Below are 12,154 nucleotides of genomic sequence, written 5' to 3'. Positions count from 1 at the left end.
AGCCGAGTCCGTTGACACCAAACTTGTGGACTTTGGACAAACTTTTCCGTTGTGACATTCACACTAGTCATAATGGTGTGGCACCTCAGCATATGAGAGATGACCCTTAGGAAGGGAGCGACTCAGAAGGCTGGGGCTGACATATGTTACTCAGCGTGACGAGCCGAGTCCGTAGACACCAAACTTGTGGACTTTGGACAAACTTTTCCGTTGTGACATTCACACTAGTCTTAATGGTGTGGCACCTCAGCATATGAGAGATGACCCTTAGGAAGGGAGCGACTCAGAAGGCTGGGGCTGACATATGTTACTCAGCGTGACGAGCCGAGTCCGTAGATACCCAATTTGTGGACTTTTGACGAAATTTTTCGTCCCAGCAAGCGGGCCTCGGAGACGTTTAACGAGGCATCCCTTCCGAAGGGAGCGACTTAGAAGCCTGGGGCTGACTTATGTTACTCAGCGTGACGTGAAGATTCCGTAGATACCAAATATGTGGACTTTTGAGAAAATTTTTTGGAAATTATTAAAACACAGAATTTAACCGTGTCTCCCGGCAGCGTATGAGAGACCGCCCATGGCGGCCCTTCGGAACGGAGCGACTCAGAAGCCTGGGGCTGACATATGTTACTCAGCGTGACGAGCCGATTCCGTAGACACCAAACTTGTGGACTTTGGACAAACTTTTCCGTTGTGACATTCACACTAGTCTTAATGGTGTGGCACCTCAGCATATGAGAGATGACCCTTAGGAAGGGAGCGACTCAGAAGGCTGGGGCTGACATATGTTACTCAGCGTGACGAGCCGAGTCCGTAGATACCCAATTTGTGGACTTTTGACAAAATTTTTCGTCCCAGCAAGCGGGCCTCGGAGACGTTTAACGAGGCATCCCTTCAGAAGGGAGGGACTTAGAAGCCTGGGGCTGACATATGTTACTCAGCGTGACGTGACGATTCCGTAGATACCAAATATGTGGACTTTTGAGAAAATGTTTTGGTAATTATTAAAACACAGAATTTAACCGTGTCTCCCGGCAGCGTATGAGAGACCGCCCATGGCGGCCCTTCGGAAGGGAGCGACTCAGAAGGCTGGGGCTGACATATGTTACTCAGCGTGACGAGCCGAGTCCGTAGACACCAAACTTGTGGACTTTGGACAAACCTTTCCGTTGTGACATTCACACTAGTCTTAATGGTGTGGCACCTCAGCATATGAGAGATGACCCTTCGGAAGGGAGCGACTCAGAAGGCTGGGGCTGACATATGTTATTCAGCGTGACGAGCCGAGTCCGTAGATACCCAATTTGTGGACTTTTGACAAAATTTTTCGTCCCAGCAAGCGGGCCTCGGAGACGTTTAACGAGGCATCCCTTCCGAAGGGAGCGACTTAGAAGCCTGGGGCTGACATATGTTACTCAACGTCACGTGACGATTCCGTAGATACCAAATTTGTGGGCTTTTGAGAAAATTTTTTGGAAATTATTAAAACACAGAATTTAACCGTGTCTCCCGGCAGCGTATGAGAGACCGCCCATGGCGGCCCTTCGGAAGGGAACGACTCAGAAGCCTGGGGCTGACATATGTTACTCAGCGTGACGAGCCGAGTCCGTAGATACCAAATATGTGGACTTTGGACAAACTTTTACTTTGTGACATTCACACTAGTCTTAATGGTGTGGCACCTCAGCATATGAGAGATGACCCTTCGGAAGGGAGCGACTCAGAAGGCTGGGGCTGACATATGTTACTCAGCGTGACGATCTGAGTCCGTAGACAGCAAACTTGTGGACTTTGGACAAACTTTTCTGTTGTGACATTCACACTAGTCTTAATGGTGTGGCACCTCAGCATATGAGAGATGACCCTTCGAAGGGAGCGACTCAGAAGGCTGGGGCTGACATATGTTACTCAGCGTGATGAGCCGAGTCCGTAGATACCCAATTTGTGGACTTTTGACAAAATTTTTCGTCCCAGCAAGCGGCCTCGGAGACGTTTAACGAGGCATCCCTTCAGAAGGGAGGGACTTAGAAGCCTGGGGCTGACATATGTACTCAGCGTGACGTGACAATTCCGTAGATACCAAATATGTGACTTTTGAGAAAATTTTTTGGAAATTATTAAAACACAGAATTTAACCGTGTCTCCCGGCAGCGTATAAGAGACCGCCCATGGCGGCCCTTCGGAACGGAGCGACTCAGAAGGCTGGGGCTGACATATGTTACTCAGCGTGACGAGCCGAGTCCGTAGACACCAAACTTGTGGACTTTGGACAAACTTTTCCGTTGTGACATTCACACTAGTCTTAATGGTGTGGCACCTCAGCATATGAGAGATGACCCATGGCGGCCCTTCGGAAGGCAGCGACTCAGAAGGCTGGGGCTGACATATGTTACTCAGCGTGACGAGCCGAGGCCGTAGATACCCAATTTTTGGACTTTTGACAAAATTTTTCGTCCCAGCAAGCGTACCTCGGAGACGTTTAACGAGGCATCCCTTCCGAAAGGAGTTACTTAGAAGCCTGGGGCTGACATATGTTACTCAGCGTGACGTGACGATTCCGTAGATACCAAATATGTGGACTTTTGAGAATATTTTTTGGAAATTATTAAAACACAGAATTTAACCGTGTCTCCCGGCAGCGTATGAGAGACCGCCCATGGCGGCCCTTCGGAAGGGAGCGACTCAGAAGGCTGGGGCTGACATATGTTACTCAGCGTGACGATCTGAGTCCGTAGACAGCAACCTTGTGGACTTTGGACAAACTTTTCTGTTGTGACATTCACACTAGTCTTAATGTGTGGCACCTCAGCATATGAAGATGACCCTTCGGAAGGGAGCGACTCAGAAGCTGGGGCTGACATATGTTACTCAGCGTGAAGAGCCGAGTCCGTAGACACCAAACTGTGGACTTTGGACAAACTTTTCCGTTGTGACATTCACACTAGTCTTAATGGTGTGGCACCTCAGCATATGAGAGATGACCCTTCGGAAGGGAGCGACTCAGAGGGCTGGGGCTGACATATGTTACTCAGCGTGACGAGCCGAGTCCGTAGATACCCAATTTGTGGACTTTTGACAAAATTTTTCGTCCCAGCAAGCGGACCTCGGAGACGTTTAACGAGGCATCCCTTCCGAAGGGAGCGACTTAGAAGCCTGGGGCTGACATATGTTACTCAGCGTGACGTGACGATTCCGTAGATACCACATTTGTGGGCTTTTGAGAAAATATTTTGGAAATTATTAAAACACAGAATTTAACCGTGTCTCCCGGCAGCGTATGAGAGACCGCCCATGGCGGCCCTTCGGAAGGGAGCGACTCAGAAGGCTGGGGCTGACATATGTTACTCAGCGTGACGAGCCGAGTCCGTAGACACCAAACTTGTGGACTTTGGACAAACTTTTCCGTTGTGACATTCACACTAGTCTTAATGGTGTGGCACCTCAGCATATGAGAGATGACCCTTCGGAAGGGAGCGACTCAGAAGGCTGGGGCTGACATATGTTACTCAGCGTGACGAGCCGAGTCCGTAGACACCAAACTTGTGGACTTTGGACAAACTTTTCGTTGTGACATTCACACTAGTCTTAATGGTGTGGCACCTCAGCATATGAGAGATGACCCTTCGGAAGGGAGCGACTCAGAAGGCTGGGGCTGACATATGTTACTCAGCGTGACGAGCCGAGTCCGTAGACACCAAACTTGTGGACTTTGGACAAACTTTTCCGTTGTGACATTCACACTAGTCTTAATGGTGTGGCACCTCAGCATATGAGAGATGACCCTTCGGAAGGGAGCGACTCAGAAGGCTGGGGCTGACATATGTTACTCAGCGTGACGAGCCGAGTCCGTAGACACCAAACTTGTGGACTTTGGACAAACTTTTCCGTTGTGACATTCACACAAGTCTTAATGGTGTGGCACCTCAGCATATGAGAGATGACCCATGGCGGCCCTTCGGAAGGCAGCGACTCAGAAGGCTGGGGCTGACATATGTTACTCAGCGTGACGAGCCGAGGCCGTAGATACCCAATTTTTGGACTTTTGACGAACTTTTCCGTTGTGACATTCACACAAGTCTTAATGGTGTGGCACCTCAGCATATGAGAGATGACCCATGGCGGCCCTTCGGAAGGGAGCGACTCAGAAAGCTGGGGCTGACATATTTTACTCAGCGTGACGAGCTGAGTCCGTAGACACCAAACTTGTGGACTTTGGACAAACTTTTCCGTTGTGACATTCACACTAGTCTTAAAGGTGTGGCATCTCAGCATATGAGAGATGACGCATCGGAAGGGAGCGACTCAGAAGGCTGGGGCTGACATATGTTACTCAGCGTGACGAGCCGAGTCCGTAGATACCAAACTTGTGGACTTTGGACAAACTTTTCCGTTGTGTCATTCACACTAGTCTTAATGGTGTGGCACCTCAGCATATGAGAGATGACCCTTCGGAAGGGAGCGACTCAGAAGGCTGGGGCTGACATATGTTACTCAGCGTGACGTGACGATTCCGTAGATACCAAATATGTGGACTTTTGAGAAAATTTTTTGGAAATTATTAAAACACAGAATTTAACCGTGTCTCCCGGCAGCTATGAGAGACCGCCCATGGCGTCCCTTCAGAAGGGAGCGACTCAGAAGGCTGGGGCTGACATATGTTACTCAGCGTGACGAGCCGAGTCCGTAGACACCAAACTTGTGGACTTTGGACAAACTTTTCCGTTGTGACATTCACACTAGTCTTAATGGTGTGGCACCTCAGCATATGAGAGATGACCCTTCGGAAGGGAGCGACTCAGAAGGCTGGGGCTGACATATGTTACTCAGCGTGACGAGCCGAGTCCGTAGACACCAAACTTGTGGACTTTGGACAAACTTTTCCGTTGTGACATTCACACTAGTCTTAATGGTGTGGCACCTCAGCATATGAGAGATGACCCTTCGGAAGGGAGCGACTCAGAAGGCTGGAGCTGACATATGTTACTCAGCGTGACGAGCCGAGTCCGTAGATATCCAATTTGTGGACTTTTGACAAAATTTTTCGTCCCAGCAAGCGGGCCTCGGAGACGTTTAACGAGGCATCCCTTCCTAAGGGAGCGACTTAGAAGCCTGGGGCTGACATATGTTACTCAGCGTGACGTGACGATTCCGTAGATACCAAATATGTGGACTTTTGAGAAAATTTTTTGGAAATTATTAAAACACAGAATTTAACCGTGTCTCCCGGCAGCGTATGAGAGACCGCCCATGGCGGCCCTTCGGAAGGGAGCGACTCAGAAAGCTGGGGCTGACATATTTTACTCAGCGTGACGAGCTGAGTCCGTAGACACCAAACTTGTGGACTTTGGACAAACTTTTCCGTTGTGACATTCACACTAGTCTTAATGGTGTGGCACCTCAGCATATGAGAGATGACCCATGGCGGCCCTTCGGAAGGGAGCGACTCAGAAGGCTGGGGCTGACATATGTTACTCAGCGTGACGAGCCGAGTCCGTAGATACCCAATTTTTGGACTTTTGACAAAATTTTTCGTCCCAGCAAGCGGGCCTCGGAGACGTTTAACGAGGCATCCCTTCCGAAAGGAGCGACTTAGAAGCCTGGGGCTGACATATGTTACTCAGCGTGACGTGACGATTCCGTAGATACCAAATATGTGGACTTTTGAGAAAATTTTTTGGAAATTATTAAAACACAGAATTTAACCGTGTCTCCCGGCAGCGTATGAGAGACCGCCCATGGCGGCCCTTCGGAAGGGAGCGACTCAGAAAGCTGGGGCTGACATATGTTACTCAGCGTGACGAGCCGAGTCCGTAGACACCAAACTTGTGGACTTTGGACAAACTTTTCCGTTGTGACATTCACACTAGTCTTAATGGTGTGGCACCTCAGCATATGAGAGATGACCCTTCGGAAGGAGCGACTCAGAAGGCTGGGGCTGACATATGTTACTCAGCGTGACGAGCCGAGTCCGTAGACACCAAACTTGTGGACTTTGGACAAACTTTTCCGTTGTGACATTCACACTAGTCTTAATGGTGTGGCACCTCAGCATATGAGAGATGACCCTTCGGAAGGGAGCGACTCAGAAGGCTGGGGCTGACATATGTTACTCAGCGTGACGAGCCGAGTCCGTAGATACCCAATTTGTGGACTTTTGACAAAATTTTTCGTCCCAGCAAGCGGGCCTCGGAGACGTTTAACGAGGCATCCCTTCCGAAGGGAGCGACTTAGAAGCCTGGGGCTGACATATTTTACTCAGCGTGACGTGACGATTCCGTAGATACCACATTTGTGGGCTTTTGAGAAAATATTTTGGAAATTATTAAAACACAGAATTTAACCGTGTCTCCCGGCAGCGTATGAGAGACCGCCCAAGGCGGCCCTTCGAAGGGAGCGACTCAGAAGGCTGGGGCTGACATATGTTACTCAGCGTGACGAGCCGAGTCCGTAGACACCAAACTTGTGGACTTTGGACAAACTTTTCCGTTGTGACATTCACACTAGTCTTAATGGTGTGGCACCTCAGCATATGAGAGATGACCCTTCGGAAGGGAGCGACTCAGAAGCTGGGGCTGAACATATGTTACTCAGCGTGACGAGCCGAGTCCGTAGACACCAAACTTGTGGACTTTGGACAAACTTTTCCGTTGTGACATTCACACTAGTCTTAATGGTGTGGCACCTCAGCATATGAGAGATGACCCATGGCGGCCCTTCGGAAGGCAGCGACTCAGAAGGCTGGGGCTGACATATGTTACTCAGCGTGACGAGCCGAGGCCGTAGATACCCAATTTTTGGACTTTTGACAAAATTTTTCGTCCCAGCAAGCGTACCTCGGAGACGTTTAACGAGGCATCCCTTCCGAAAGGAGCGACTTAGAAGCCTGGGGCTGACATATGTTACTCAGCGTGACGTGACGATTCCGTAGATACCAAATATGTGGACTTTTGAGAATATTTTTTGGAAATTATTAAAACACAGAATTTAACCGTGTCTCCCGCAGCGTATGAGAGACGCCCATGGCGGCCCTTCGGAAGGGAGCGACTCAGAAGGCTGGGGCTGACATATGTTACTCAGCGTGACGAGCCGAGTCCGTAGACACCAAACTTGTGGACTTTGGACAAACTTTTCCGTTGTGACATTCACACTAGTCTTAATGGTGTGGCACCTCAGCATATGAGAGATGCCTTCGGAAGGGAGCGACTCAGAAGGCTGGGGCTGACATATGTTACTCAGCGTGACGAGCCGAGTCCGTAGACACCAAACTTGTGGACTTTGGACAAACTTTTCCGTTGTGACATTCACACTAGTCTTAATGGTGTGGCACCTCAGCATATGAGAGATGACCCTTCGGAAGGGAGCGACTCAGAGGGCTGGGGCTGACATATGTTACTCAGCGTGACGAGCGAGCCGTTAGATACCAATTTTTGGACTTTTGACAAAATTTTTCGTCCCAGCAAGCGGACCTCGGAGACGTTTAACGAGGCATCCCTTCCGAAGGGAGCGACTTAGAAGCCTGGGGCTGACATATGTTACTCAGCGTGACGTGACGATTCCGTAGATACAACATTGTGGCTTTTGAGAAGAAAATATTTTGGAAATTATTAAAACACAGAATTTAACCGTGTCTCCCGGCAGCGTATGAGAGACCGCCCATGGCGGCCCTTCGGAGGGAGCGACTCAGAAGGCTGGGGCTGACATATGTTACTCAGCGTGACGAGCCGAGTCCGTAGACACCAAACTTGTGGACTTGGACAAACTTTTCCGTTGTGACATTCACACTAGTCTTAATGGTGTGGCACCTCAGCATATGAGAGATGACCTTCGGAAGGGAGCGACTCAGAAGGCTGGGGCTGACATATGTTACTCAGCGTGACGAGCGAGTCCGTAGACACCAAACTTGTGGACTTTGGACAAACTTTTCCGTTGTGACATCACACTAGTTTAATGTTGGTGGCACCTCAGCATATGAGAGGATGACCTTCGGAAGGGAGCGACTCAGAAGGCTGGGGCTGACATATGTTACTCAGCGTGACGAGCCGAGTCCCGTAACAAACCAAACATGTGGACTTTGGACAAACTTTTCCGTTGTGACATTCACACTAGTCTTAATGGTGTGGCACCTCAGCATATAAGATGACGCATCGGAAGGGAGCGACTCAGAAGGCTGGGGCTGACATAATGTTACTCAGCGTGACGAGCCGAGTCCGTAATATACCAAACTTGTGGACTTTGGACAAAACTTTTTTTTTTTCCGTGTTGTCATTCACACTAGTCTTAATGGTGTGGCACCTCAGCATATGAAGATGACCCTTCGGAGGGAGCGACACAGAAGCTGGGGCTGACATATGTTTACTCTCAGCGTGACGTGACGATTCCGTAGATACCAAATATGTGGACTTTTGAGAAAATTTTTTGGAAATTAATAAAACACAGAATTTAACCGGTCTCCCGGCAGCTATGAGAGACCGCCCATGGCGTTCCCTTCAGAAGGGAGCGACTCAGAAGGCTGGGGCTGAAAATTGTTACTCAGCGTTGACGAGCCGATTCCGTAGACACCAACTTGTGGACTTTGGACAAACTTTTCCGTTGTGACATCACACATAGTCTTAATGGTGTGGCACCTCAGCATATGAGAGATGACCCTTCGGAAGGGAGCGTCACAGAAGGCTGGGGCTGACATATGTTACTCAGCGTGACGAGCCAGGCCGTAGATACCCCCAATTTGTGGACTTTTGACAAAAATTTTTGGCCCAGCAAGCGGGCCTCGGAGACGTTTACCGAGGCATCCCTTCCGAAGGGAGCGACTTAGAAGCCTGGGGCTGACATATGTTACTCAGTCGTACGTGACGATTCCGTAGATACCAAATTTGGACTTTTGAGAAAATTTTTTGGAAATTTAAACACAGAATTTAACCGTGTCTCCCGGCAGCGTATGAGAGACCGCCATGGCGGCCCTATCGGAACGGAGCGACTCAGAAGGCTGGGTTTGACATATGTTACTCACGTGACGAGCCGAGTCCGTAGATACCAAACTTGTGGACTATTGACAAACTTTTCCGTTTTGTCATTCACACTAGTCTTAATGGTTGGCACCTCAGCATATGAGAGATGACCCTTCGGAAGGGAAGCGACTCAGAAGGCTGGGGCTGACATATGTTACTCAGCGAGACGAGCCGAGACCGTAGACACCAAACTTGTGGACTTTGGACAAAACTTTTTCCCGTTGTGACATTCACCCTAGTCTAATGGTGTGGCACCTCAGCATATGAGAGATGACCCTTCGGAAGGATCGACTCAGAAGGCTGGGGCTGACATATGTTACTTCAGCGTGACGAGCCGAGTCCGTAGAAACCCAATTTGTTGAATTTTGACAAAATTTTTCGTCCCAACAAGCGGGCCTCGTAGACTTAACGAGGCACCCTTCCGAAGGGAGCGACTGAGAAGCCTGGGGCTGACTATGTTACCAGCGTGACGTGACGATTCCGTAGATACCAAATATGTGGACGTTTAGAAAATCTTTTGGAAATTATTTAAACACAGAATTTAACCGTGTCTCCCGGCAGCGTATGAGAGACCGCCCATGGCGGCCCTTCGGAACGGAGCACTCAGAAGGCTGGGCCTGGACAATATGTTTACTCATCGTGACGAGCCGAGGTTCTTTTTTCCGTAGATACCAATCTTGTGGACTTTGGACAAACTTTTCCGTTGTGTCATTCACACTAGTCTTAATGGTGTGGCACCTCAGCATATGAGAGATGACCCTTCGGAAGGGAGCGACTCAGAAGCTGGGGCTGACATATTTACTCATCGTGACGAGCCAGAGTCCGTAGACACCAAACTTGTGGACTTTGGACAAACTTTTCCGTTGTGACATTCACACTAGTCGTTATCGTTGTGGCACCTCAGCATATGAGAGATGACCCTTCGGAAGGGAGCGACTCAGAAGGCTGGGGCTGACATATGTTACTCAGCGTGACGAGCCGAGTCCGTAGATACCCAATTTGTGAGGAATATTGACAAAATTTTTCGTCCCAACAAGCGGGCCTCGTAGAACGTTAACGAGGCATCCCATCCGAAGGGAGCGACTGAGAAGCCTGGGGCTGACATATATTTACTCAGCGTGGACGTGACGATTCCGTAGATACCAAATATGGTGGACGTTTGGAGAAAATCTTTTGGAAATTATTAAAACACAGAATTTATACCGTGTCTCCCGGCAGCGTATGAAGACCGCCCATGGCGGCCCTTCGGACGGAGCGACTCAGAAGGTTGGGGCTGACATATGTTACTCAGCGTGACGAGCCGAGTCCGTAGACACCAAACTTGTGGACTTTGGACAAACATCTTCCGTTGTGAACATTCACACTAGTCTTAAAGTGTGGCACCCTCACATATGAGAGATGACCCATGGCGGCCCTGCGGAGGGAGCGACTCAGAAGGCTGGGGCTGACATATGTTACTCAGCGAGACGAGCCGAGTCCGTAGACACCAAACTTGTGGACTTTGGACAAACTTTTCCGTTGTGACATTCACACTAGTCTTTATGGTGTGGCACCTCAGCATATGAGAGATGACCCTTCGAAGGGAGCGACTCAGAATGCTGGGGCTGACATATGTTACTCAGCGGACGAGCCGAGTCCGTAGATACCCAATTTGTGACTTTTGACAAAATTTATCGTCCGCAGCAAGCGGGCCTCGGAGACGTTTAACGAGGCATCCCTTCCGAAGGGAGCGACTTAGAAGCCTGGGGCTGACATATGTTACTCAGCGTGACGTGACGATTCCGTAGATACCAAATTTGTGGGCTTTTGAGAAAATTTTTTGGATATTATTAAAACACAGAATTTAACCGTGTCCTCCCGGCAGCGTATGAGAGACCGCCCATGGCGGCCCTTCGGAAGGGAGCAACTCACAGAAAGCTGGGGCTGACATAAGTTACTCAGCGTGACGAGCCGAGTCCGTTAGACACCAAACTTGTGGACTTTGGACAAACTTTTCCGTTGTGACATTCACACTAGTCTTAATGGAGTGGCACCTCAGCATATGAAGAGATGACCCTTCGGAAGGGAGCGACTCAGAAGGCTGGGGCTGACATATGTTACTCAGCGTGACGAGCCGAGTCCGTAGACACCAAACTTGTGGACTTTGGACAAACTTTTCCGTTGTGTGACATTCACACTAGTCTTAATGGTGTGGCACCTCAGCATATGAGAGATGACCCTTCGGAGGTACGACTCAGAGGGCTGGGGCTGACATATGTTACTCCAGCGTGACGAGCCGAGTCCGTAGACACCAAACTTGTGGACTTTGGACAAACTTTTCCCCGTTGTACATTCACACTAGTCTTAATGGTGTGTGCACCTCAGCAATAGAGAGATGACCCTTCGGAAGGGAGCGACTCAGAAGGCTGGGGCTGACATATGTTACTCAGCGTGACGAGCCGAGTCCGTAGACACCAAACTTGTGGACTTTGAGAAAATTTTTTGGAAATTATTAAAACACTTTCCCTCCTTAAAGCTGTCTGTGTGTATCCAAAATCTGAGCATTCACATTAAGTGAGATTTCTACACAGAACACTTCAGGATAATTTTTCCGGTCTATTTGAGTAGCATTCATGAAGAATATGATGGATTTCATGTTTACATGTAATAAAGTTATCAGCTGCACCTGAGAATGCGATACTGTTGTAACGCTCTGTTAAGCGTCAGGATCTGCTCTAAGTCCTCGTCAGAAGCGTTCTCTGTGTCTGAGAACTGAGTTTTTGTCACTCATTGTCCTGTCTATACAGAACACTTCAGGATAGGTTTTCCTGTCTATTTGAGTAGCATTCATGAAGAATATGATGGATTTCATGTTTACATGTCATAAAGTTATCAGCTACACCTGAGAATGCGATACTGTTGTAAAGCGCTGTTTCCACGTTTCCAGCGTCTAAAGCGGCTCTTTCCCTCGCTAAAGCTGTCTGAGTGTATCAAAAATCTGAGCGTTCACATTAAGTGGGATCTCTACACAGAATTCTTCAGGATAAGTTTTCCTGTCTATTTGAGTAGCATTCATGAGGAATATGATGGATTTCATGTTTACATGTAATAAAGTTATCAGCTGCACCTGAGAATGCGATACTGTTGTAACGCTCTGTTAAGCGTCAGGATCT

The sequence above is a fragment of the Seriola aureovittata genome, chromosome 4, assembly GCF_021018895.1.
Source record: "Seriola aureovittata isolate HTS-2021-v1 ecotype China chromosome 4, ASM2101889v1, whole genome shotgun sequence".
In the NCBI taxonomy this organism is placed as follows: domain Eukaryota; kingdom Metazoa; phylum Chordata; class Actinopteri; order Carangiformes; family Carangidae; genus Seriola; species Seriola aureovittata.
This window is presented reverse-complemented; position numbering follows the sequence as displayed.